The sequence below is a fragment of the Meles meles genome, chromosome 9 (genome assembly GCF_922984935.1).
Source record: "Meles meles chromosome 9, mMelMel3.1 paternal haplotype, whole genome shotgun sequence".
In the NCBI taxonomy this organism is placed as follows: domain Eukaryota; kingdom Metazoa; phylum Chordata; class Mammalia; order Carnivora; family Mustelidae; genus Meles; species Meles meles.
Window position 1 is genome coordinate 105,600,044 of NC_060074.1, and position 21,113 is coordinate 105,621,156.

Sequence of the window (21,113 nt, forward strand, 5' to 3'; positions counted from 1 at the left end):
GTTTTTGTTGTTGTTGTTGTTGTTGTTTTGTTTTGTCTTGTTTTTCCCTTCCATCCCAGAAGAAAACAGATCTGCCTCCCTAAGCAGTCCCTGGGAAGGAGTGTGTAGGTGCCACAGGCCCAAAGCAGAGATAAGGGTGTGTGCTTTTTTTGAACCAGCTAGGCTCCCAGCTGCTGCTGGATGTATTAGGCATTTAGTGCAAAGCCAAGGGCTGGGCCAGTTCCTGGCACTGCTCACTGCTTATGGTGGGGGAAGGGGGCGGTCTGCAGGTAGGAGCAGGAGCGTCTCCTGCTGATCTGTTCACAGGCTGGCCTCTCTCTCCTTGCTCGCTCTGCTCCGTACCCGCACCCCCAACCCAAGCACAAAGCACTTCTGAGCTTCCTGAGTCTGTCTGGCTCCCAGCACGTCTCTGCAGGGGACCTCTCCCACCCCACCCCCATATTTTCCTCTAGGCCTCTGCTTCTAAATCCCAGGGCTCCTTTTGGGCCCAATTCAATTAGTCAATTCTGTTTAATTCAAAAAGCATTTGGATGTTTATGGAAGGCCTACTGGTTAGCATGTTGCCAAGGCCACCCGGCTATTAAGTGGTTCAGCCAGGACTTGAACTTGAGTCTGTCTGAGCCCGAAGTGGAGGCGCCACGTCTTCCTTCATGGGCTGCCTCTTCCTCCACCTTCTGCTGGTAATTTGCTTATCTGGAGCAGCCAGAACTCCCCGTCTTCTTTAACTTAGACCCTCTCCCAGCTGAAGTGCTGGGAAGATCTGTAAATCTGCAAGAATCCAGGGACACTGAGTTAGGGCTCAGGAGGCTGTTCTATGGATGGATTATACCCTGCTTGGGGCAAGGCCTCTGAGTTGGAGGTTTGGGGCCCAGGGGCTGCTTGTCGCTTTCTGGGTTACGGTTGGTAGAGATTGCCTAACTGGTGAGTGACACCCGGGGGGTGAGATTTGTGCTACACTTTGAAGATACCAATAGTAGACAGTAAGAGTCATGGAAAGCTGGTCATCGAGACTGCTTTTGTATTCCCTGTCCACCCCTTCTTTTTTTCTGCCCCGCCATTCTTCTGCTGGCAGCCCGGGTGACAAGGACATAGAATTCTTTGCCATGAGACATGGTCTCAGGAATAGTAAATCTTAGGGACCCTGAGACCAGCCGTTTCTTCATCCAGTTGTGAGTACTGGCCGGTCGTTGTGCCAATCACCATCCAAATACCCCACCATCCAAGCCCCCAAGGAACAACCCAGCCAGGAGGAGGGACTGACAAGAGCATGGTTAGGGTCTCAGGATGGTTAGAGACTTTGAAAGAGGCCTGTTCTAGGGGCTTCTTTCTGTCCCCAAGGGAGAAGAGACGGGGAGGCTTCCTCGAGGAGGCATGCCTGGGACCCGGTCTTGAGGGATGAATAGTTCGTTAGGCAGAAAAATTGGATGTTGAGAACAGAACATGAACATAGGCAGAGGGAAGGGTGGCAGGTGAGATGATGTGACTCTGAGAAAACCTCCTTCAGCAGCTTCTTCTGAAGCATCCCACCCCAGAAAGACTGGGGTTGACAAAAGAGGCAAAAGAAAGATCTAGGTCGGTCCCTTTATGCCTTCCGTCTGCTTGCCTCAGCTGAGTTTACTGCATTCCCTCTGGCTCCCTGAGAATCAGGACAGTGGTGGAATGCGGGTGGGTTTGGGAAGTTTCTCTTCCTCTTACCCACTGAGCGCCAGCTCTCTCCTCTCCTGGGAGCTCTCGGCAGGCCGTTGCTCTCATGGGCGTTGAATTCACAGCGGCTCTGCTCTGGGGCCCCGAGTAGGGTGACTGTGAGCTTTCCTCCCAGCTGGACGCCCTGGAAGCCTGAGAGGGTTAAACCACCAAGCCAGCTGTGGAGCATTAGTCCCCTTCTCCGGGCGATAACGTCAGAGGCTGAGCCGGAGAAAGAGGAGCTGGTGGCAGGAGGAGGCAGAGGGCTGCCTCCAGGCTCTCCCGGGTGGGCTCCCCACCCCGGCAACCCCCAGGTAGGCCAGCTGCGGACGTGGGGGCCTCAGGAGGACAGGCGGAGACGGCCCCCCGGGCCAGCCAGCGGACATGAGTGGCATCAGGGCCCTCGTCTGTCTCTGTGTGCGTTCTCTCGCAGCGGCAGAAACTTCGGTGGAAAGGAAGGGGTGTGCGTTCTGGGGACGGGAGCTCTCCTCATGGGGGGGGGGGGTGGGGACGGACTTCCTTAAACAGATGCTGGAGTGTCCCGTCAGCCCAGCGGCAGGCAGGATGGGCCTCCTTGCAGCTTCTGGGGCCCCGGGGAGCTGCTCTGTCCCAGGCCTGCACACCTCCGCGCTGTGTACAACCCCGAGCAGCCAGGGGAGCCATTGGCCGAGTGGGTTCGGTATGTGTTTTCTCGGTCTGCCTGGGCCCAGGAGGCCTCTCGAAAGGGTTGCCATGTGCCGACTCAGTGACTAGTGTGTAGCCTCCCCGTGGTTTCAGACACCTCGCCGAGACCCGGGAGCACCCCGCCTTGCCCCGGGGAAATGGGAAAAGTGTGTGCGCTCCTTCCTGACCGGCAGCCTGTCTTGGTGTGGCCTGCCCTGCCTGCTGCTGCCTGGACGGGACAGAGTGCCTTTCCTGGGGGCGTCTGTGCAGGGCAAGGTCTGCGGGTTCCAGGGTTGCAGAGGTGCGGCCGGCTCTGTGGTTAACAGGCTCCTGGACTTCGGGGACCACATTTACTAGGCCTGGTATGTGATGATTTCCCTATTTTGACTGCGTGTGGGGAGAAGAGTATCCAGGTTAGGGGTGGGCCCCCGGCTCAGCCGAGCGCCATCATGAGTGGACTTCTACTGTGGACCCGACAGACATGTAGGGTGACCGGGTGGGACTCAGTGTGGCCTAGGCTGTCACACCCGCAGACGGGCACTCGATGGGGTGTCCAGGGTCTGGCCCATCCGACTGCCAGGCCCAGACTCACTGCGGTGGGGTCTGCCTGGACGCTGGGCTGAGGGTTGGACCCAAGGAGGAGGAGAGAGTCCAGATAGGTCCAAAGGAGGTGAGCACTCTCAGTGGGCAGCCTGACCCCAGGCAGTCTGGCCCTCCCCACCCCCCAACTCTTCCTCCATTTAAGTGGGGGGAAGGCTGACTTAGACTGTTAACAGCTACTTGGGAAAGACCCTTTTTCTGCTTTACCCCAACTGGCCCTTTACAGGGTTGCTTAAGTCTGTGCCATGACCCCCAGAGGGAGAAGCAATTCCATTTGATCGATGGGGAAGCCGAGGCACTTCCCTGTCGGGTGACCTGTCCAGGACTGCCCAGGCGGGCAGCAGAGGGGCCCCTAGGTGCCCGGTGAGTGTTCTCGGGCTTTGACTCCGCAGGGCAGGGGAGAGAGCGGCTGAGTAGGCCTTGCTGTATCCCACCCCTTCGGCCTGGAGAGGAGGCTGCTACGGCTGGGGCCCAGCTTAGTTCATGTTCCCACTCTTCACCGGCTGGATGGGACGTGGAGCAAGTGGTGTTGCCTCTCCGGGCCTCAGTGTGGTGGGTGAGGGCAGCCTTCCAGAAGGCCACTGGTCCCCACACGTGCTGTGAATGCAGCACCCTGCATACAGTGGGTGCTGGAGACCACAGTACTGTGGGCTACGGTTCAAGACACGTGGACAAAATGGCCCTTTGTTTTTGTTGTTGTTGTTTTTAATTTAATTTAATTTTTAAAAAGATTTTATTTATTTATTTGACAGAGAGAGAGACAGCGAGAGAAGGAACACAGGGAGGGGGAGTGAGAGAGGGAGAAGCAGGCTTCCTGCCTCGCAGGGAGCCTGAGGTGGGGCTCGATCCCAGAACCTTGGGATCATGCCTTCCTGAGCGGAAGGCAGATGCTTAACAGCTCCTGAACTTTGCCTCTATCATGAGGACCCCCGTGCACACTTGGATGAACTGGATGAGAGCTGCAAAGCGCAGGGAACATTCTCGCATTCTTCTCTGCTTCCGTTTCACATCATCTCCATGTTAGCTTGTCTTTCCAGTTCTTTCTAGGCAAAAACTTTCTTTTTGGTGTTAGGTCCAAGTGAGGAAATTAAAGAGCAAAACCCGAACAAAACAACAAGAGAAGCAACTTCCCGGGCTTTGAGAATTCAAAGCTTCAGAGGCCGTGGTACTAATGCAACCAAAATGGTTCATTTCCGGTTTGACTTTATTTTCAATACACTCCAAACCCATCTTCCGCCTCTCCCTCTGGCTCTTCTGCAGGTACCCCCACGTTTGCCCCTTTCCCCTGAGGGCCTCTCCATGGAGTAGTCTAGGAGTGACAGGTCGAAAGGGTGTTGTGGGAGACACCTGGACAGGTGTACGCGGTCCGCAGTGAGAGGCAGGTGAAGGGCGGGCGGGCGAGCATCCCTGGAGGAATCCCCTGCCGCCCCCACCGTGGCCTGCAGCATTTGACATGCAGCAGGCTGCACGCTGTTTTTCGTATGCCGTTTGGTCCCCGGACTTAATGAGTTCTGCAGGGACACTCCGCTGTCGCTAAAGATCATTTACCTGAATTGCTTTTTAATTTCTGCCGGGGGAAGCTGCCCCTGGTGCGGTATAATTACATTATAATTTACAGCAATCCCAAATCTATAAATTCAGCCATACTGTGGGGGGAAGGGACTGGAGGAGAGTGGAGCCCCCCCCCCATCATTAAATTAACCTCCATCTCAGTGTAGTTTTCAGTCACTGGACAAGCGGGAAGAGGCAGAGAGGGACACCTCTCGCCCAGGAGATGCTGCCGTTTGCTTTAACACCAAGGAGGGTTTGGTTGTGAGCTGGCTTCTGGGAGAGGGCTTGTTCGGAACTTAAATCCCTTCCGATCTGCTGGCTCGTAGCAGTTTTGCTGTGGGACTTGGGGAGCACACAGAAGTGGGTGGGCTGGGGACGGCAACGTGACACCTGGCGTTGGGAGGCAGGGTATAGAATGCTTTGACAATTTTCTTACCAGAAGACCTCCCTTCACCTACCCCACCTCATACCCCCACCACTGTGTGCCCTGGAGAGGAGACACAGGCCCCAGAACCGGGCCTACCTAGGGAAAGTCTGGGAGCTTAGAGTACATGGAAGCTGAGCCCCACAGGACTCTCACAGGCAGGGAGGGACAGGGCCATTCATGTGGTGGTGGCTGAGAGAGACCTTCCTCCTTAGACCCACGTGAGGATTTACACACACAGTGGCCCTTTGCTTTCCATGGTGCTATAGAATTCGTCCCATTCCTATGAATACCATATACAGATGAAAACATCTGTATTTTCTGGGTGCAAAGGCAATTAATTAACTGATGGAATTCTGGGGTGAATTAACTTTATAATAATAAAGAAAAATGGGTTTTTCTGATTTATATAGGCTATAGAAATCCAAATGTTCACGTCTTTGGTGATTTATATTGGGATGACTTTTAAAATATATATATATACATATATAATATATATATATATATATATATATATATTACAGTGGGAGGCCATAGTGTAGCAAGACCAGTCGTGGGACTTGGGTTCAGAGAGGTTAACTCACTTACCCCAAGTCACACAGCTGGTGGGAGAAGATAAGGCATGTGAATAAGGACGATGAGACCCTGGAGTTTCCTGTCAGGCCGTCATCTGGGAGAAGTGACTATTGGGCCAGAAGCGGGGAGGAACAGGGGAGAGAGAAATGATTTGTCTTTTTCTGGTGCGCAGAGGCAGGGCAATGGGGCAATGGGTAAGTGTGAGTCTGGACTGTTATCTGCTTCCTCAAAGGTGGCTATTTGGGGGACACAGCTCTCCACCCCATGCCCCATTCTGGTGCTTCCCGCCATCCTCAGAGCCTCTTGCATCCCCGTCTGGTAAGTCTCTTCCATTAGCCAGAGCTCAGCCAGACAGAGGGTGGGCTGTGTTCTGTCCGGTGGGCCTCACCCTGGCTGGGCCAAGAGACATTTGGGTAACCAGGCGGAGGATCACAGGGACACCTCCTTCCTCTGTCACAGACGTCCCCACATGAGCCTCAGCAGCCCAGAGCCTTGCCCTCCAGCTGTGGCCCAGCAGGGTCCGGCAAGGGACAGGATGCCGGGGGTGAGAACCCCATGGGCCTTCAGGCCTTCTCTGCGGGACATGACAGGAGGCGGCTGCCTTTGTTATGACAGAGCTGAGCCTTGGGCTGAGGCCAGGCTCTGTCCAGGGACAGCTGCAGGGCTCGTAGCCAGCCAGGCAGGGTGGGGTGGGGCGGGATGGGAGGGAGAGCTGTGGCTGGCGAGCACCTGCACGCCCCCAGCCAAGCCAACTCAGCTTGTCTGGGCGAGAGGGACAGAGGAGGGCAGAGGGAAACCATGTGTGTGGTTGAAGCGGTGCCCTTGCCCGCCATTCCTCGACCGGTGTGCATTGGGGCTGGCTTGGCATGGAGGTCGGGTGAGCACCTGCTGGTCTCAGGTCATGTTCATTCTGCCTCCTGCCTCATGAGTTCTTGAACCAGAGTTTTCACTCCTAACTCCTGCTGGTTCCACACCCGGACTTGTCACGCACAGGCCTCTGAAGGCAGCCAGACTCCTCCGTTACTTCTTGGCTGGGTGTGGGAGGCTGCGGGAGCAACGGGCGTTTTCACACAGAGGTGTCTGTGAACTGGACTTGTGAGAGCGGGTCTGCCTCCCCGTCGGGCAGGTGTAGTGTAGTCGGGCAGTGAGATGTGCAAGGGTAGATTTGGGCTATTGGGGTTTTTTGTCTTACATATAGACTTTTAGCCTTTAACCCCCTGTATAAGATGGGAATCCCCTGTATTCCCATTTTAGAAGTTAGGGGCCTAAGACCCAGAGAGAGCAGTTGCCCTGGCTCACACAGGTGGGAGTGGTGGGGAGGGACCCAGGTCCCTCGGTTTTCAAAGCCTGGAGCCTCAGGCTTCCACCACATGTCACCCAGGAGAGTGATTTGAGAATCAGGCAGATGAGCGTCTCTGTAATTATTGTCCCCGGTGATAACTTTTGGAACCCATTCCAGATGAACCCAGGCAGTGTTCCCCAGTTTCTTCTGTCCTCCCTTCAAATGCTTGGCATATTCTTCACTAGGATTTCCCTTCAGGCTACATCTCCCAGTACTTCAGTCTCCTGAGCCATGAGCTCCCAGGACAAGCTGGGCTCCTGCCATCTTGCTTTCTCATTATGAGTCCATGGGAGACCATTATGTCCCTAGCACCTAGAACGGCACCTGCCTCTGTACATGTCAAATGGTTGTTGAGGGAATCAGTGATCGCATGAGTGCTCTGGGGGCTCATCTGGAGCCAGCCCAGAAATGCAAACCTGTGGCAGACTTGTCCTGGCCCCAACTGCTGCCATCTTTCAAGATGGAGTGGCCCAATGGAAGTTTTTGCTGATACTTCTTGCTAGGTAGTATGAACCCAGCTCACGTGAGCCAAGTCCTCTACTCACATCCACTAGGATGTCCACTGTCAAAGAAACACAGACTGTAGCAAGGATTGGTAAGGATGTGGATGGGAGGCCTCGTGCCCCGCAGGTGGGAATGCACAATGGAGCTACCACCTCGGGAAGCGGTATGGCAGCGCCTCAAAAAATTCAACACGGAATAACCATAGGATCCTGCAGTCCCACTTCTGGTATTTACCCACAAGAATGGAAAGCCGCGGCTTGAAGAGATATTTGCACACCTGTGTTCACAGCAGCGTTATTCCCAGCAGCCAAAAGTTAGAAGCAACCCAAGCGTCCACTGACGGATGAATAGAGAAGCAAAATGTGGTGTAGACACACAATGGTGTATTATTCATCCTTAAAAAGGAAGGGAATTCTGACACCTGGCACCGTGTGAATGGACCTCGAGGACATTATGCTACGTGAAGTAAGCCAGTCACAAAAAGACAAATACTGTGTGATTATGCTCATAGGAGGTACCCAGAGTAGTCAAACTCAGAGACAGGAAGTGGAATGGTGGTGGCCGGGGGGCTGAGGGAGGGGGCACTGGGGAGTTATTGCTCGATGGGGCCAGACTTTCATTTGAGGAAGGTGAGAAGGTTCTGGAGATGGACGGTGGGGGCGGGGGATGACTGTACCACAATGTCAGTGTGTTGAATGCCACTCAACTACATGCTTAAACATAGTTAAAATGGCAAATTCCATGTTGTGTAAATTTTAACACAATTTTCAGAATTCAGTAATCTTTTTTTTTAAGAAGTCAGTGGGACAGGTCCAAAGACCTTAGGACTTTTCAAGCTGGGAAGGACTTTGAGGGTCTGGTCCAACCACCCCCTTGTTTCATAGAAGAGGTGAGCCCTCCAGGACGCGGCCCTGGGCTTCTCTGAGGAAGGCTTCGCTTGACCTGGAGGCCCCTGTTCCCTGGAACAGCCACCATGAGGACAGCCTCGTGTCTGAACCCCTTGTCCCCAGGGCTCCACACGTTGGGGCTTTCAACCCCAGAGAGACACTGAGGGCGGGACCTGCAGGAAATATGTTGGTTTGAGAAATTCAAATCTGATTTTTTTTTCCCCTCTGTGAAAAGAATGAAAATCCAGCATAAGCCTATTACGGGCGGGCTGAGGTTATTTTGGGAAGCAGCAATTAAAGGTTTTATACTTTTCCTCTCCCTTTTGCCCTTGTAGCTCGTACAGGTCTATGAAGCTATTAAACCTTCACCCAGCCCACAGCCCAGAGGAGTCTGCCCTGCCCCATTTCTCCTCCAGTTCCATGCCTTGGGAAAGAAAAGAAAGTTAAATTCATATTAATTACAGCCAAATCCGCTCAGTAAGCACTTGCTGAATATGCTCAGAGATGAAGTTTAAAGCTCTCCTCCAAACAAAATGGTAAAATGAAAGGAATAATTTATTTGGTCAGACACTGTAATTTGCCACGTTATTCCACTTCTCTTGTTGCTAAAATGGATTCTCTGCCGAGGCTGTGGCTTCTACCTCCGAAAAAATTATTGTCCATGGTCACTCGTCCTTCCCCAGCCTCCCCCAAATGTCTGCCTCACCCCCCAGGCCGAGGCTGGGCCCAGGGCTCTCAGGGGAGGCATGCAGCCTGCTGTCCTGCACACACACACACACACACCCCTACCTCACACGTGCACCATCACCCACACTAACACACAAAGGCACACATGGACAGTCGTGCACACACCCCCTGACACACTTACCCCAGTCACACACACCATCACATACACTCACTCCCACAGAGTGACCCACCATAGTGACACCATCCCTCCTCCCCACATCCCTCACACATGGTCACATGCACTTAGACACACTTGCACACACACTGACCGTCACAGAGACCTGCCCGTGCACACATGTGCTCGTACTCACAGTCTCACACGTGCATGTCTCCGGAGACCAGAACACTTCAAAGCAGATTGGTAAAGGGTCAGTAGATGGTCTCTTTCTCTGTGTTTTACAGAGTGGACACTTGTGGGAATCTGAGTGTATTTCTGACCCAGTTTGTGTCTTTATGAGGCCAGTATACTCAAAGGTGGTTTCATGCTCAGGACCACAGACCCAGCAGCTGGACAGAGCTGGGGTTGCGCCTCAGCCCGGCCACTTACCTGCATGGTGGCCTACAGCAGGTAGAATGAGCCCCAGCCTAAGTGGGGCTAACAGAGTGTTGCCCCCATGGGTGCGTATGAGGAGGAAACCAGACAGCACACAGTACCTGTTTTCCAGGAGCCTCTTATCTGCCTTGGCCAATATCACCAAATTAGCCCATCCCCAAAATGCTGGAGCTCCCGTCCCTTTGCAGAGATGCCTCCATGGCTGGAGCTGTGCGCCAGGCTGGGGTGGAGGAGAACATGCCCCCTGCAGGGGTGGGTTTTGCGTGAGGGAGTTGTGTGGGTTGGAGATCCTGCAAGCTTGCCAGGACCCTTCCCTTTGGGGTCTCCTTCCTGGGGGCTTGAGGTATGGGCCCGAGTTCCCGTGAGCCCCCTTGAGTGAGCACTGCGCTGGGCGTCCAGATGGAAGGGGGCTTGGCAGGTGATGGGTGCATGACTTAGGGAAGTTGCGAGGGGTGTGTGTGTGTGTGTGTGTGTGTGCGCGTGTGTGTGCACACACAATTGCTTACAGGAGGTAGCTTTTTTTTTTTTTTTTTAGATTTTATTTATTTATTTGTCAGAGAGAGAGAGAGAGTGAGCACAGGCAGACAGAGAGGCAGGCAGAGACAGAGAGAGAAGCAGGCTCCCCACCCAGCACGGAGCCCGATGTGGGACTCGATCCCAGGACGCCGGGATCATGACCTGAGCCGAAGGCAGCCGCTTAACAAACTGAGCCACCCAGGCGTCCCCAGGAGGTAGCTTTTGAGCAGAAATGCTTTGGATGACAATAAAGGCAGATTTGGAGGTCAGTGTTTGCTGTTACCTGGTGGAAGTCTGATGGTGATGGGTTGTGGTGACCTTTCCAGCTGGTCCCCAGACCCTGGGCAAGTCACAAACCCGTCTCCATCCTCAGCCAGAGTACCCGCCATCCTGGAGAGCAGGCGTCAGGTGAGACCACTGTGTGGCCACATGTCATGTCCCTCCTCATTGCTGTTTGTTTTAGCGGCTTAACCCCCTCTACCCTCGAGGTCCCACCCTGCCCTCTGCCCACGTGCTGCGCCCGAGCCCCCAGAAGCCCTCAGCCCTTGGGTGCTGGTTAAGCAGGGAGAAGGCTGGGCTCTAACAGGCAGCCGGTGTGCTGAGCATGTGCACAAGTTTGGGCTCGTGAGCCCATGCATACAAAGACACACACACATACGTGGCACCTGCCAGGCCCCACCCCCAACTGTAAGAAGGACAGCACAGTAGTGGTGCACGGGTCCCCATGTGGTGGCCCCGGAAGCCTAGCACGGACCTAGGAGCCCATTTCAACCAAGGAGGCCAACAGAGCTCAGGACAGACTGGGACCGTGGTCTTGTCTTCCGGGGCTCCCAAAGGACAACCTGGTGCCCCACGCCATAGAGGGGGTATGCGGGCAGTTGGGGAGCTCCCCTCTAGGACCATCCCGGCCAGACCGGCCTGTCTGTGTCCCCGTCGTGCTGTCTGCGCATCTCCGGTGGCAGTCAGCCTCCTTTCTCTCGTTCCCACTGCCCTTCCCTGACTGCTGCGGTCATGTCACTCTGCTTATTTGTCTGTCTGTACCGCTTTTCCTGTCACCCTGCCTCCCTCTGTCGGTTCCTGGTCCTGTATCTTTCTTTCTCTCCGTGGTGCTGTCTCACTCTCTGCCCCCGTATCTCTGTCTCTCTTTTCTTCTGTTCTCTTTGTTTCTCTGGGTTCTTTTTCTTCCTGCCTCTCTTCCCCCATTCTCTGTCTCTGCACACTGAGGTCCATCCTGGCAGGTGGTGGGCCCCCGTCTCCATACCTGAGCCTCCCTCTGCTGGGCCTCTGGAGCAGACTCCAAGTTCCCCAGAGGCCTTCAGTCTGGGCCCCTGGGAGTTGTTCCGATCAGGCCGTTGACTGGTGGTCCTCCAAGGAAGACCCTCATGGTGTAGCGACTTCTGCGGCGTGGGGACGGGTGTCCAGAGTGTCCACAGGGCCTGCAGAATGCCGACCTAGACCAGGGGAGCACCGGGGTTTTCTGGGGAGAACAGCTGTGTGCATCACAAGTCAGACAGGCTCACACCCAAAGTGGAAAGTCTTGGCTCAGAGTCATTTTATTCTTTTTTTTTTTTTTGGTTGGGAGATGTTGAGCAGAATATTAGTTTCTGTGCTGAGAGCATCTTCAGTGTGCATCCGTGAGCACCAAACCTGGGAAAGCTGCTTACATATATTGTCTCCAATTGTCACAGCCCCTGTGACATTGTCACTGTCCCATTCCAGAGTGACAGTGAAAGGGTTGGAAAGGGAGGTGGTGCATGGTCTGGCAGATGGAGGTACAGACTTGAATCCCATTCAGACGCTTGCTGCATCCATGAATTTCTCACAGCCAGCATCTGCATTTGTATGCGGGGTTCCCTGTGATTCCTACCGGACAGGGCCACTGTGCGATTAAATGAGGTCATGCTCATAAATTCCCTGCTTATAGGGAGGGAAACGAAAAGACCATGAAGATTAGTGCCCCAAGTCAGCCTGTGAAGTGTCCTGTGAGACAGGATTGCCCTGGGCTGCACCTGCCGTGGCACCCAGGAGATTTACCATATACAGAAACCACGGTGGGGTTTATATACAGAGAACATATACACATACAGAGAACCACAGTCAGTTCTCTCAACCAGCCGTAAGAAACCAGGGACTCAGGGTGCTCTTTGCTTGGTGATGGGGAATCAGCGTGAGTCGGTGAGGTCCCAGCCCATGCCCACCTAGTCCAGGGTGGGATGACTAGTCCCATAGGGTCCTCCTGGCTCCAAGGTGTGGTCTGCTGCACATGGCTGATGAAGCCGTGTACCAGGGCAGTCAGCTCTGTGAGCACTGGGAAGGCCAACCCCAGAAGCCTTCTCCAGCAGGGCACTTAGGGACAGACAGCTGCATCCAGGCAGAAACTTGGCTCTCTGGGGATGGCTTCTGTGTCCGCCCCTGCAGGGGCACCTTCTGGTTCTAGCCTGGTCGGAGCAGCTCTCGGACCCCAGGGATACCACCCTCGCCCTTGGGGTGCACCTAGCTCGTGACTCAGCTGGGGGTGTATGTTTAGGCAGCTGGAAAGTAAACGACTTTCTGAAGGGAGCCAGAGCCAAGTTGGGGGGCAGTCCTGCCCTTCCCAGCTGTGTGACTTGGGCTATTGACTTCAGTCCCTGAGTCCCTGGCTGCTGTGCTCTGGGGGTTAGGGGGTGGGGTGCGTGTGCAGGAGGAGGGGTCCTCCACGGGGTGACAGCTGACAGGTTAGAGGCTCCCAAAGCTCAGTGTCTTAACCCTCTAGAAAGGCAGGGATAGCTGGAAAAGGCTCTCCTCCCTGAGGCATAGTGTACTGCGAGTGTGTACTCAGGAACCAGGTTCCAGGAGAGGCCACCTCTATTGTACCTTGCTGTGTGACCTTGAGCAAGTCACCATCCCTCTATGAGAACCACATCCCTGTCTGCAGAACCAGAGAGTCAGGCTGCCTCTGCAGGGCTGTCTTGGGGATAGATGGGAAGCCTCACCCCCCACCCGCCTTGGATGCACTGGTCCCCTTATGTGCGCTGCTCCCCTTGGAGCTTCTGCTGAGACATCAAGCAGCTGCCTCCCACCACACAGGTTACCTCCCCTCATCTCACGGGCTGGGCGCCCCCCGGGAGCTCAGGACATCCCAGCCCACCGCCCCCCCCCCCGGGCTAGGAGGATTCTCCTGCTCCCCAAACCTCCCCACTGGCAGTTAGGACACATGTGGGCCATTTAGGGACACTCAGCATTTGAATTTAAGATTCTCTCAGCAGAATCCACAAGCCAAGGTTTAAAATTCAGCTGGAAGCAAATCCCCAGGCCTTCTAAAGGCATGTCGGTACTGTTCTTAAAACTCAGGAGTAACACATAAAGAGTCTGTAGTTGGTTGGCGGGCTCGGCTGAAGTCAACAGTGTGTTGGCCGGTTTCAAAGTGACCCATGAACGCTGCTGCACAGCCTGGGGATGTTTGTGCCCCCACCGCCACCCCCATCATGCCCATCCTCTGCCTCATGTACAACCATGTTTTAAAATGTAGATTTCATTATTACTCAGGTATGCTGAGGCCAACAGATGGGAAACAATTGTCACTCAAGAGATAGTTTGTTACTGGAAGAGGAAGGGGTACGCCACACCGTATGGGGCACGCCAGTCATCCAGCAGGCAGGAGCAAGGGGAAAACATGTGGCTTGATTGTGGCTTTTGGGAAAAGGAACGGGTGAGGCGAGGTAAGCAGGTTTAGGATGGGCTAGTCTGAAGAATTTCAGCAGGCTCTGGAGTGTAGGGCTCTCTCTCCCCAACTCTGGTACCAGACCCTGGAGATGATCAGGACAGAGGAATAAGCCAGATAGAGGAGGGGTGGAGTCTGGGCTCTGCATTGGTTGGTTTGCATAGGAAAGGTACTCCCCTGCTAGTCCTTTGCTATCTTTAAGAATTGACTAGCCCTTAAAAAAAAAAAAAAAAAAGGAAAAAAGAATTGACCAGCTCTAGAAGACATTTTCCATGCCTTGTCCTGCTTTCCGGAGCTGGGAGATCACGTTTAAACAAGGAGTTTGCTGTGCTCGCCTCGTATGGGTCCTTCTGTGACTCTGCATCCCAGGTTTTCTTGGTTAGTCCTGAACCAGTTTCCATGTCGGTTTCCACTGGTCGCCTGTGCGCCTGGGTGCCATAATAATGAGGCTGATGTTTTGGAACAGACGTTCTAATTCCGGTGGAGTGGTTGTGGGTTTTGATCGACTGCACCAATGAGACACAGCTCTCTTGGAAGAGAGGAAGGCAGCGGCCGGGATTCCAGAGTGGTGCGGCTGAAGATCATGGTCTTTCAGCTATAGGTGGCTACGGCAGAGCGAAAGGTCCCGCCCGGAGTCCGAATTGGAAGACCAGGTTTCGGGGGTAGTTGTGACAGTCTCCCCGTCAGTAATGGGGGTGATGCTCCCAGCCACACAGAGGAAATCAAGAATCGTGCTCCAGTGTGCCTCCTCAGCGAGTGTCGGCATGTTCCCGGTGTGGACACACCCCCTCCTTCCGGCAGCCCTGAGGCCTCCCTGGTCAGCAGCAGCCAGACCTTGGGCTGCTCCACAAAAGCACATTCCCCTTTCACGTGTCTTGTCCATTTGATGGGCTCCCTGCCTCTGAGATAGGAGAGCTGGCACTTTACCCATTGCTCAGACAAAGAAGATGACGCAGGGAGGAAGGCAGGATCTCGCAGAGCTGCCCGGGAGCTGACTGACCCCGGCCCCAGGAGGCTGCAGCGGGAGCTGGTCAGATGTCATCTTTAAGAAACATTGACTCGGGGGGGCACCTGGGTGGCTCAGTGGGCTAAGCCTCTCTGCCTTCGGCTCAGGTCATGATCCCAGGGTCCTGGGATCAAGCCCCGCATCGGCTCTCTGCTCAGCGGGGAGCCTGCTTCCTCCTCTCTCTCTCTGTCTGCCTCTCTGCCTACTTGTGATCTCTGTCTGTCAAATAAATAAATAAAATATTAAAAAAAAAAAAAGAAACACTGACTCGGGAATTGTTGCAATCCTCAGATGCTGTTTTGAATAGGTCTGCCTGCTGGGCCTCCCCACTGTCGACCCCAAGAGCTATCAACCAAGGCCTCCCTCCCCTAGCTAGGCAGACTCCAGGCTGTCTTGGCTTTCCATGTACTGGGGCTCTGTAAGCACCTTATCCTGGCTGGTCTGATCTTTGGAAAAGACAAGCAAATATAAATGCATAGAATGTATATATGATTTAAGCACACAAAAAAGGTGTAATCAATATCCATACAGCTTATCCATACATTTTTTAAAAGATTTTATTTAATTATTTGATAGAGAGAGAGAGAGGGAGAACACGAGCTGGGGTAGGAGCAGAGGGAGAAGCAGACTCCCCACTGAACAAGGATTCCAAAAGAGGGGCTCGATCCCAGGACCCTGGGATCATGACCTGAACCGAAGGCAGATGCTTAACAGACTGAGCCACCCAGGCACCCCTTACTCATACATTTTTTTTTGGCCTTGTTTCTGATATGTGACGTATCAAGCGGGAGCTGGTCTGCCCTGAGTGCAGACAGTAGGAATGTACATCGCACAGAACTCAAAAACGCGCATCAGATTGTCTAAAAGTCAAGTATGTTGTAGTATTGCCATGTCCTGGCAGTTGTTAACAGTGTTGGGTGGGGGGCTGAGAGCACATCACAGGCCTCCCCCGGTCTCACCATCATTTTAGACCCTGATCTGTCCCCTCCTCGCCCCTGCCCCCCTCCCAGAGTACGTTTGTTGTTTTTATCATCCTCAGACGCATTTTCACATTTTCACCACATATGTGCATCTCCACCTACAGTGTTTTAAAAATTCAAGTTTGCTGTGTGTATAGATGTATTTTTCCTTGCACATACTATCATTTTTTTAAAAAAGATTTTATTTATTTACTTGACAGAGAGATCACAAGTAGGCAGAGAGATAGGCAGAGAGAGAGAGGGGAAGCAGGCTCCCTGCTGAGCAGAGAGCCTGATGTGGGGCTCGATCCCAGGACCCTGAGATCATGCCCTGAGCTGAAGGCAGAGGCTTAACCCACTGAGCCACCCAGGCGCCCCCATACTATCATTTTTTTGAGATGTATCTGCGTCACTGCCATAAGCTCTGATCAGCTTGTGGAAGGCTCGGTGTATTCCACAATGAATGAGTATTCCATAACCTGTTTATCTTCTTCCCTATTGAGGCCATTAAAATTGTTTACAGTTTTTTATTAGTGCAAACATTGTTGCTACAGATGGAGCATGTCTCCTCCTGTACACACATATACGAGTTCTTTGGGCAGGGGCGAGGGTTATGAAATCAATTATGTGGGTAACACACAGCATTTGGAAAGGTGAGATAGAAAATATTACCGTGCATGGGTGCCTGGGTGGCTCAGTGGGTTAAGCCTCTGCCTTCCTCTCAGGTCATGGTCTCAGGGTCGTGGGATCGAGGCCCGAGTCAGGCTCTCTGCTCAGCGGGGAGCTGTCTTCCTCTCTGCCCACTTGTGATCTCTCTCTCTGTGTCAGATAAATAAATAAAATCTTTAAAAAAGAAAATATCACCGTGCATCGCAGGTGATCAAGGTAAAGTGGCTCCTGTGTCTGCGTGCTCGTGCACGTGTGTCTGCGTGCTCGTGCACGTGTGTCTGCGTGCTCGTGCACGACCCCACTGCTGTGTCCAATGCCTCTGCATCACAGTGGGATGGTTTGAAAGTCCCAGCCCCAGGGTAGCTACAGGAATAAAATTGTGGCTTGTGGGGTTTGTATGTTTTCAGCTTTGTTAGATACTGCCAACTTGCTCTCCAAAGTGGCTGGACAAATTTACCCCTTCTTTCCAAACACTGATTTGTATTATTAGACTTAAATTTGGGGGGGTGTTCTAATGAGCAAGAACAATCTTATTTTAATTTGCACCCTCTCGTTTGTATACTGGACATCTTGGTTTTTTTCTCTCGTGGTTGGCCTATTCATTTCCTTTGCTCCATTTTCTACTGAGTGTCTGCTTTCTTCCTAAAAAAATTTCTTTTTAAATATACTAATCATTGGTTGCTTAGGTGTGTTAATAAATAATTTCTCCCTGTCTTTGTTTAGCCATGATTTTTCTTTATGGTATGGCTTAGGGGGACAGAAGTTGTACATTGTAACGTAATCAATTGCATCGTTCTTTTCCTTTATGGTATGCATTTGTATCTTGTTTAAGAATTTCTTCCCTACCTTGAGGTCATAAAGATGTTCTCCTGTATTTTCTTCTAAAAATTCTAAAACTGCACATTTATGAATAGTTCTTTAATGTAACTGGAGTTGTCTTTGACATGATGTTGAAATCGAATTTTGTTGTATTGGTCAACGTGGATGAACATTGTCCTGGTAGCAATTACTGCTTTTCTTTTAAATGATTTTTTAACTGCAAGGACTGTAACATGTTGGTTTCTCTTCTATTCATGTAGGGTTGTTGCTGGCTCCTCAGCGCTGATCCCCTGGCCTGTGGGTTTCCCTATATGCTTGCACACCGTCTTAACTGTTATAGCTTCTTATTAAGGGTAATGCCTCTTATGCTCCTTTTTCAAAACATCTTGGTTCTTATCTTGCCTTTGCTTTACCATGAAAATTTTCAGATAAACTTTTTTATCCAAAATCCCTGTTGGAATTTTGATTGGACTGTATTTGATTAATTTGGGGAAGATTGCCATCTTTATCCTGTTGAATTTTCCCCATCTGTGATCATGATCTTTTCTTAATGCTTCCTTTATATCTTTTAATTGAGTTTTATAATTTATATCATAAAGATTTTACACATTTTCTGTTAAGTTTACTCTATGTTCCCTACAGTTCTGTTGCTGTTGTAAATGGTAATATATATCTAAAAATGACAGTTTTAGGGAGCCTGGGTGGCTCAGTCCTTAAGTGTCTGCCTTCGGCTCGGATCATGATCCCAGGGTCCTGGGGTCGAGCCCCACATTGGGCTCCCTGTTCTCCAGCAAGCCTGCTTCTCCCTCTCCCACTCCCCCTGTTTGTGTTCCCTCTCTCGCTGTCTCTCTGTCAAATAAATAAGTAAAATATTAAAAAAAAATTAAAACGACAGTTTCTCATTCTTGACTGCCGGTTTCATCAGTTTCAATGATATCTTATTAAATGTATCCATCTAGATTTTATAGCTATTTTATATAATCACGTCCTTTACAAATTATGAAAGTTTTTTCTCTTTCCAAATCTTGCATCTTTGTCTACGGCCATACCACCCTGAACGCGCCCGATCTCGTCCCAAATCTTGCATCTTTAATTTCCCTTTTGCGTCTTGCTGTTGGGTTGTCTGGACCATCACCATCCAATGGAAATACGATGTGAGCCTCCGGTATGATATAAACACCCCTGGCGGCCATGATTCACAAAGTAAAATGAAATGGGTGGGATTAATTTCAAATATTATATTTTAGTTGACCGAGTATATCTAAGTAGTATCATGTCAACATGCAATCAATGGTAAGGACGGTTGAGATGGTTAATATTCTTGCTTCCTCTAGTCTTCAGAACCCGGTGTGTATTTTACACTTCGAGCGCCCCTCAGTTTTGCTCAGCCACATTCCGAGGGCTGAGTGGTTATCACGCTGGACTACACAGATTTAGAACTCTCCATTCAGTTTTGAACAGAATTTCAGTGAGTGGGCCTCCTTTTCATGTTCCTGACTTGAAAGGGAATAATCCTGAAGTGTTACCAGAAGAATCAGGTTTAATGGTGTTTGGGAGATTTCCTGTAACAGGTTTAAAATTCCTTTTCATTCCTATTTTCTCAAGGGCCTCCGTTGTGAGTGGTTGTGAATTTTATCAATGCTTTTTTGCAAGTAAAGAGATAAAAAATTTCTTCCTTATTCTCTTATTGGGATGGATTTTATATTACCACGTTTCTCTTATTTTTAACATCGTTGATTCTGGGGATAAACCTGAGTTTACATTGTTGGATTCAATTGGTAATATTTTTGTGGACCTATGCGTTCATGTTCAGCAGTGAGTTCAGCCTATAAATGTAGTTTCCTTCTGTCCCTGTTTAGTTGAAGTAAGTATCCACCAAATTAGCTTCGTAACATGTGTTAAGCAATACTCTCAAATATTCAAATATTTGTATACGTTAAGGATTATCTTGAAATATTTGTATATGTTGACATGTGTGTCTGTGTTCACATTCATGTATGTCCATACGTTAAGGATCGTCTTCAGATTCTTGTGTGTATGAAGAATTATCCATTCCTTGAAGGTTTGGAAAAATCCAAACTATAAAACAGCCTCAGCCTGGGTTTGTTTGTTACAGCTGGATTTTTTTCTTTCCAGCTACTCATTTGGTTTGTTTAATGGTTAGAGGTATTTCCAATTTTCTACTTCTTTTTGAGCTTTCATTAAATCGATCAGTTTCTGTCTCCTTCGGAATATGTCTGTTTCTTCTGTTATCACGTGTATTGGCAGTGCGTGTACTTAGGGCCCTTTCTTTATTCCTGATGATGTTTATTTCTGCCTTCTCCCTGTTTTGATGGGCCTTAACAGAGGTTAGGTGGCTTTTTTTTTAGTCCTTCCGGTTGCTTGATTCCTTCTTGTTTCTTTGCTTCCTTTCTCGGAGATTTTTCCCCCTGTCTTGCCTCCTTACTCTTCCTGGAGGTACGCGTCTGTGTTACTGTCCCAGTTCCAAGAGTCGGGCACTCGGATAATTGAGTCTCACCTTTCCACTTTTCTCCTGTCCCCAGCCTCAACATACATCTGGGTCCTGCTTCCTGTACGTGCCAAGGGTCCTGATACGTAGCACTTTTATTATTTTTAAAATCTTAGTTTCTCATCAGTTTTGGAAAATCTTTCATTATCTTTTCAAGTTGTGCCTTTCCCCCTCATCTCCATTCTCTTCCTTCTGGAACTTTCTCCATGCAACTGTCTTAACTACCCTCCATGTCTTCTTCAACTCTTTTTATATTATCCATCTTTTCCATCTTTGTGTTACGCATTCATTCATCTCTTAAGCTGACTTTGATGTTCTTTGTGGTATCTGCTGACTCTTGCTCATGGGTGTGTGTGTGTGTGTATGTACGTGTCTGTGTATATTTTGTAATTTTGGACTGTGACTGGAGGTGTATCTGTAGGCAACCAGTGTGGTCAGAATTGAGGCTCTCTCCTTCCAGGATGGTTTTCTTTATGACTCTGCCAGGTTCCTCAGGTGTAACACAGGTGTGGCAATGGGTTCATATTCTTTTCATTGTATGGATGTTCCTGAACCCCATAGAGACTATAAACTCAAACCCTCACCCAGTGAGAAGGCAGGCAGGTGGTTACAAACACAGGAGGGGATTTCTAGAAATCCTTCACCCACTTCCCAGGCAGAAGTGCAAAGGCCCAGGCATTCTTGTCCGGTCCCTGTGCTGGTGGGCTTTGGAGCGTGTCCATCCTTTTCCCAAAGCTGTAGCCCTCCAGTGGTCTTAACTGTACATGGGGGGTCTCAGTTCCCACTTCTCATCCTTTGCGGGCTCCTGGTCTCCCATCCTCTCCCTGCGTGGGTCCTTAGAACAGGACCACTGGGTGACCGGGGTATCACCCATCCCCTCAGCATCGGCTTACCTCCTCCTGTTGGTCTTCAGATTCTCTCTCGGTTTTTGCCCCCCAGGTGGTCTTTCCTGTCTTGCCAGCTCCTATGTGAACTTAAACAGGTATTCTGTTTATCGAGCCAGGAGAGCTTTTATTCACCTTGTCAAGTCACTATGCTGTTGTTTTTACGTGCAAAGTTAAAGGTAGAAAATGAGGTCGATGGGGAAAGAAACCCGTATTTTGGGAAAGAGCTGTAATTATTATCCACTCCAGGCAAAAGACCCGTGAAGTGGTTGGTTTCCAAGAGAGGAAATCCTTGGCGTCTGCCTGATTCCCAAATCCACTGGCTAAGTCAGTGACTGACTAAGCCCTCTTGGACAGGGACCAAGGCTCCTACACACCACACCGAGGCCTAGTGTTTGGGGTTATGATGGGGTCTGGTGAAGAGTGGGGAGGGCCCATTCCATGTAATTTCAACCTCTTGCCGGCTGTCCTTGCCGCGCCTTGTTCAGATATCCTTGTGGGTCGCTTGACCATTCTGTGAGTGCATCCTCATCTACTAACTA

General features: G+C 51.0%; 1 protein-coding gene across 4 annotated transcripts in view; it reads left to right on the forward strand.

Moving 5' to 3' along the window:
- GLI2 (GLI family zinc finger 2) overlaps window positions 1-21,113 on the forward strand; it is a 245,608-nt gene that overhangs the window by 85,317 nt on the left and 139,178 nt on the right. Inside the window, exon 1 of one of the 4 annotated variants that reach the window (XM_046019811.1) lies at window positions 1,911-1,997. The exons of 1 other annotated variant lie outside the window; for it this stretch is intronic. The gene's annotated coding sequence lies outside the window, so the exon portion shown is untranslated. 2 more of the 4 variants (XM_046019812.1, XM_046019810.1) reach the window with 2 other exon arrangements.